We start from the raw sequence: 6,822 nt of genomic DNA, 5'->3' as shown, positions 1-6,822 counted from the left end.
ACACTCCTGGGCAATTCAGTATCATCCCTGACATTTTATGGACGGGAAAACTGAATTCCAAGAGGTTATGTGTCTTACTTGAGGTCACACCGGCCCAGGCCTGTCTGGCTCAAGTCATGTTCTTTGTCCTGCCAGCGTGTCTGAGAGCAGTGATTCTGCCCAGTGCCAGCCACTCTGGGCGGGGGTTTCTGGATCAGCGATTGGTCAGTGTCCTGGTTATGCTCCCCCTCTGGAAGGCACAGGCAGCGCCATTCCCCCAGGCCTCTCTGACACCCCTCCTTAGAGGCTGCGGGTCCCCTACTTGGGTCATTGGGATCCACGCCTTCTCAACCCTTGAGACACAGCAGCCCTCTTCTGTGTCACTGCCGCCTGTGTGCCGGTGCATAGTTGAAAGGTAGACACACAGCAGACAACAGAGGAGAGGTTTGGTTGTTACTATTCAGTGTTTATTTACTTATTTATTTACTTATTTCGAGGGAGGGGGGTGGAGAGAGACTCCCAAGCAGGCTCCACACTCAGAGTGGAGCCTGACTCGGGGTTTGATCTCATGACCGACCGTGAGATCATGACCTGAGCCGAAATCAAGAATCAAATGCTTAATCGACTGAGCCACCCAGGCACCCCATCACTCATTTATGCTTAAGCCCTGACATTTGGATGGGATAGAGCAAGGAAGGAACTTATTTTAGGGGCAGGGAAAAACCCACAGCCCTTGGCAAAGCTCCTTCCCAGCCCTCCAGTGGCTAAGTGGAGCCCATTAGCAGCGGGGCTCCCATGCTCTTCTCCTCCGTAGGAGGCCGTCTCCCTCCTTCCCTTCTCATTCCATCGCTCACTCACCCTTGGCCCGTGCTCCCTGCCTACAGACAGCTGGACAGAAGTTCCTTCCCATCGGCCGCAACCCTCGTGTGCCTCCCTCTGGGGAAACAAAACCAAGCCAACCATCCCACCCAAACCTCAAACCCAGGTTTGGTTTGTTCTTGGTCCCCATCAAACGTCATCCAGGAGGAGGGTGGGGGGGGGCAGCAGAGGCCACCCAGNCCAGCTTCCTTCGTTCTCTCCTGGATGTGAAGGGCCCGCCTTATGCAGAGATGGTTTTATCCCCTCTCTTCCTCTTTCGGGTGCCCTCCTGCCTCCGGTGCTGGCCCGGGAAGATGGGCAGTCCTGGGGGCCCGTTGGGGGCGCTGTGGAGCAATCGACATTTGTCATCACAGACCTGCTGACATTTGTCAGGGTGCCGCTGGAAATCTCAAAGAATCACTGAATTGGCAGCTAACACGATAACACAATCTTTGCCTAAGAACCATCTGTTGCATTTCTATGCCCTTAGCTTTAAAGGGTCATTGTGTCCCCCACAAATAATTAAGGCATTCATAACTTTACAAGAATTAGTGTGTTTGTCAGGGAAAGCAGAGAACCAAGTCATGGATTTTCCACAGCATTCACCGTTAGGCAATTTCAGATGTTCAGCCTGCAATCCCGAATACCTTCTACTCTTATATTCTTCTTTTTTTTTTAATGTTTTATTTATTTCTAGGAGAGAGAGAGAGAGACAGCGTGAGCAGGGGAGGGTCAGAGAGAGAGGGAGTCACAGACTCTGAAACAGGCTCCAGGCTCTGAACTGGCAGTCAGCACAGAGCCCGACGCGGGGCTCGAACCCACGAACTGCGAGATCATGACCTGAGCGAAAGTCGGACGCTTAACCGACTAAGCCACCCGGGCGCCCCCTACTCTTATATTCTTTTCTCTTCCTGTGGGGAGACCCAGTTGAACTTTAAGGAAGGGAACAAGAGTGTGGTGATTTACAGTCTCTTTTTTGAAGTCACAGATTTATTTGTCGGAGCAGTTCTAGCTCTTCCTGTTTGCTGTGATTCCAGAACATGCTAGGTCCGTCAGCCCAGCTCTGGACCGTGCTGAGGACACAGGACTCCCATCTTGCTTCTCAGAGTTTCCCTTGACCTACTTCCTGGCCAGCTAGACAATCTCCTCAAACCTGAGAGCGGAGGCAAGAATCCGCCAAACATTCCCCTCACACAACGTTGTGAGCTGGGTGCCTGCCTCACCCACCGACGCAAAACCCGCTGACCCATCTGCCCTTGCTAATGCTGGCCCAGGGCCTGATCTCAGCCTTTAGACCTCCAAGCAACCTCAGATCACTGCACTGCCTCTCAGAGGCCACACCTCGCTTGAAGGAACATGTTCCGGAGAGGTCCTAATATCGTTTTTTAAAAATGTTTTTAAATTTTATTTATTTACTTAAAATTTTTTTAATGTTTATTCATTTTTGAGAGAGAGACACAGAGCATGAGCGGGGGAGGGGCAGAGAGAGAGAGACACACACAGAATCTGAAGCAGGCTTCAGGCTCTGAGCTGTGCTCTGTCAGCACAGAACCTGATGCGGGGCTCTAACTCACAAGCTGAGCTGTGAGATCATGACCTGAGCTGAAGTCGGATGCTTAACTGAATGAGCCACCCAGGTGCCTCTAAAATTTATTTTTGAGAGAGAGAGAGAGACCGTGAGCTGGGGAGAGGCAGAGAGAGAGAGAAAGGGACAGAGGATCTGAAGTGGGATCTACACTGACAGCAGTGAGCCCGATGTGGGGCTTGAACTCACAAACTGTGAGATCATGACCTGAGCCAAAGTAGGATGCTCAACTGACTGAGCCACCCAGGTGCCCCTTAAGTTTATTTATTTTGAGAGAGACAGAGAGAAAGTGAGTGAGTTAGAGAGAGAGAGAGAGAGAGAGAATCCCAAGCAGGTTTCATGCTCCACGCCAAGTTTGATGTGGGGCTAAATCTCACAACTGTGAGACCATGACCTGAGCCAAAGTCAGGAATCGGTTGCTCAACCACTGACTGAGCCACCAGCTGCCCCTGGGAGGCCCTGATATCTGATCTACTTCCTATATCCCTCAGATCAACTTAGAGCAACATTGAAAATATTGCCCATAGGCAAGCCAGGTAGGTGACATCTGACTACGCTAGACACCTGTGCGACCCTGGGCACTGCACCTCCCTTTGGCGGGTCTCAGCTGTCTGGGGCCATCAAGCCACTTGGCCTCCAGGCCCTCCCCCGTTCCAGCCCTCTCAAGCAGGCAGAGAAAGCACAAGCAGCTGCTAGTTCCATTCTTTCTCCCCCCCCCCGCCCCCAGGCTGTGTGTGTGCCAGGTAATGCTAAGACTCTGCGGAGATCCCCGAGGAGGGAGGTTCTAATACCAGCCTCTTTCATCAGTGCAGAACCAGCCAAAAAGAGGTAGGTGCCTTGCTCAAGGCCACCGAGAATGAGTGCCAGAGCCCGAAAGTACCCGGCAGTCTGACCCAGGACAAGCCGTGCGGCTCTGACCATAGAGCCACTAACTGGGGCTTCTGGCGTCATGTGCCCGGCTTGAGGGCAGACGCGTGGCAGGCCCGGGAACGTCAGAGCTATGCACGCGTGGGCATGTGTGGGGCGGGCAGAGCAAAGCAGGAAGGGGCCTCGCAGGTGGGCATGGCCACGCCCCTCGTCGAGGAGGGAGGGCACCTGCCCCGGGCCGCTTGGCATTGGCCGGAGGGCGGCACCTGGCCTGGGTAGTGCCCGGGCAACCCCAGGGAGCCAGAGAGTGTGGGAACAGAGAAGGAGCGACTCCTCTGACAGGCCCGCGAGGGAGAAAGAAAGGAGAAAGCGGAAGGCAGCCAGGGGCCCCGCGGGAGGAAGGGCTGGGACAACTTTGTCGCAAGTGGGGAAAAGAGGTGGGTCAGCCCGCCTGCTGCAGCCTCGTCCCTTACTGTCCTTTTCCACCGTTGTTTCTGATATTTTCTACTCTACAGGCTTGAAGAGTAGATACATATGTGGGTGGCCCAGGGCCAGCATTCTCTTCCCAGGATCCAGTTCTCTCCGGCACTAACCGCAGGCCAGGTGTACCAAGCGGGACCTGGGGGTAGTTAGTCCTTCTGCAACTTTTTATTTGCCTCATAAAACCTTTGGCTTGGGAGGGGGAGGGGAAGCAGGGGTCCTGATGAAGGGCTCCTGGGGTAGAGCCCCGGAATTGCAGCTTTCGGAGCACCCCAGGTGTTTTAGGTGGAGGTGGCTCAAGTCCCCATTGGAGATACCCAGGTATAGGGGCTGCTGGAGGCTGGATGAAGGAGGAGGGAGGTGGGGGCTGCAGGCGTGCTCAGGGCTTTCCCTTCCCCATACCCTGTTCTGAAGAAAATGAGTATGTGTGCTGAGGGGGGAATGGCTGAACGGGTCTCAGCAGAGACCTCCTCCAAAGGAGCTGAGCCCAGCGGTTCTCACTAGAGGTAACTTAGCTCCCCAGGAAACATGTGGCAATGGTTGAAGACATATTTTAAAGTCATAATCAGGAAGGGGGGGGGTTCCAGCATCAAGTGGGCGCCAGAGATGCCGCTAGACATCTTACAAGGCACCGTTCAGCCTTCCCTCCCCCTCGCCCACCCCTCCTCACGCACAGCAAAGAGCTATCCTGCCCCAGAGGTCAAATGTGCTGAGGCTAAGAACTCTGAAGCCAGCCAATCCGGCAACTTTATCCCCATCCCCGGGGCTTTGAGCAAGTACTTGCCCTACATCACATCTGCTCTGCCACAGTGTTACCGGGGGAAAGAATCACAGTCATTTGGATCACGTGAAAAGATAAGCACGGCCAGGTGGGCCTTTGCAATTCTCTCCACGCCCACCCGATTCTTCTCTGGTCGGGGAACCCGGAGGAAGCTTCGGTTGCACGTCCCGAGAGAATGGTGCCACCTAGTGGTGCTAGAGTTAACAGCATCCGCAGGAGCGTCTCCAAGAACTGGAAGCTATGAATAGTTAGGTGGCTCAGCTGTCAAGAAAATTTCTATGGAAAACAAAAACAAAAACAAAAAACAAAAACAAAAAATGGAGACTGCCCAAATGAGGAAAAACGGAGGTCATTTATTCAGAGCTTTCTATAGCAAGGAGGTCAGCCACCATCACTTGCATGTGGCAGAGACTCAAATTACAAGTGGAGACTCAAATGCTAGTGGGGACAGGTTATAGAGGGGAAAAAAGCTCCAAGTGTGCCCTAATTGGAGGTTGTTGGCACAGGGAAGCTGGGAGCCTGGGCATCTCCTGTAATCGGTTTGGAGAAGACATTTGGCTTCCTCTGGTTGGTCCTGAGATGGAAGATAGGGATGAAAATTAGACAAGCTGGCAGTTGTTGACTAAGTCCTGACTGTCCAGGACCAATTACTGTAGAGGCTGTAGGTCAGAGTTCTACTGTCACATATCTGGCCAATGTCTATTCATTTATTTAGTCTCTCTCTTTTTTTTTTTAATATTTTTTATTTATTTCTAGGAGAGAGAGAGACAGCGTGAGCAGGGGAGGGTCAGAGGGAGAGGGAGACACAGACTGAAACAGGCTTCAGGCTCTGAGCTGGCAGTCAGCACAGAGCCCGACGCGGGGCTCGAACGCACGAACCGCGAGATCATGACCTAAGCGAAAGTCGGACGCTTAACCGACTAAGCCACCCAGGCGCCCCAGTCTCTCTCTTTTTTTAAGTTTATTTTGAGAGAGAGAGAGAGCACGCACAAATGTGTGCTAGCACAAGCAGGTCAAGAACAAAATAAGGAGAGAGAGCAAATCCCAAGCAGGGTCCGTGCTGTCAGCGCAGAGCCCAATGTGGGGCTTGAACCCACAAACCATGAGATCATGCCCTGAGCCTAAATCAAGAGCCACTGAGCCACCCAGGGGCCCCTGTTTGTATAAGCAGTCTTTTAATGCATTAATCATTCCAAATACATTCCTGCTGTTACTAATCCTGAAACACATTACATAAAATGACCCATGTGAAAAGGAGTTTGACTGCAAATCAACATCCGCGATTTTTAAAGGCTGTCCGTACAGATTCTGATTTAGGGTTCCTATTGGATATAACTGATTTTGCTGCTCATGTAGCTTCATAATGGATAACATCATTCTCCTCCCTGACATTCACCTGGGCCCCAGGAATCCCTCAACGTCACCTGCTTGGGTACCTTCACCACCACCATCACCACCCCACAATACTACCCCCACCATCGCCTCCGTTTCTCTCCCCCTTGCTGTCTAGAACCATATGACCTTCCTTTGGCTCTTCAAGGTTAAAGCAACCCCGCCCTTCAATCCTCACACTCCACTCCTTCCTCTTGAGGACTTTATTCTTTATGTGTCTGAACACTCTCCTTCTCCCAAGGCCTCCCTTGCTTCCTCTCTAAAGTAGTTGCCACGCTTTGGATTCTCCCGATTCTTCGTTTCTTTCATGGTGTTGCCACGCTTTGAAATCCCCTGGGGGGTCTCCCTCATAAGTGATCCGTTTGTAAAGGCAGGATGTGTGTCTCCATGTCCCGGGGGCCTAGCACGATACCTAGTTCAGTACATATTAGGAGCCTCGACAATATTGTTAGATTCTGCTTAAGAGATAGCTATTGGGCTCAAAAATAATTAGTTAAATGAATGAGCATGGTCTTTCAGGAGCCACTCTCCAATGGCCAACGCATTCCCCAAATTAATGCAGTCTGGTAGTCCGGGTCCAAGGATCACCTCCCTCCCTGACCTTCCTCACATTCTGCTCGGCTGAACACTCAACCTGTGTGCAGAAGGGGCCTGAAGTTCACAGCGCGTTGCCACGATTTCTGTAAGGAAGGCTGCAAAGATGTCCACGGAGACACAGAGGCACGGGGGGCGGGGGAGGGCGTGGAGGGTCCCTTTGAGTTTTGCGCGAAATCTATTTACGGAGTCCAGGACGCGAGGGCCCGACAAGTCTCCGCCGGTGTCCGCGCCGCTTCCGCTTTAAGGGGCGGTGCCCAAGCGGGCGCGCCGGGCGCTCCCGGAA

The sequence above is a fragment of the Crocuta crocuta genome, unplaced genomic scaffold, assembly GCF_008692635.1.
Source record: "Crocuta crocuta isolate KB4526 unplaced genomic scaffold, BGI_CrCroc_1.0 scaffold228, whole genome shotgun sequence".
Taxonomy (NCBI): Eukaryota; Metazoa; Chordata; class Mammalia; order Carnivora; family Hyaenidae; genus Crocuta; species Crocuta crocuta.
The sequence above is the reverse complement of the archived record's forward strand: the minus strand, read 5'-3'. Positions refer to the sequence as shown.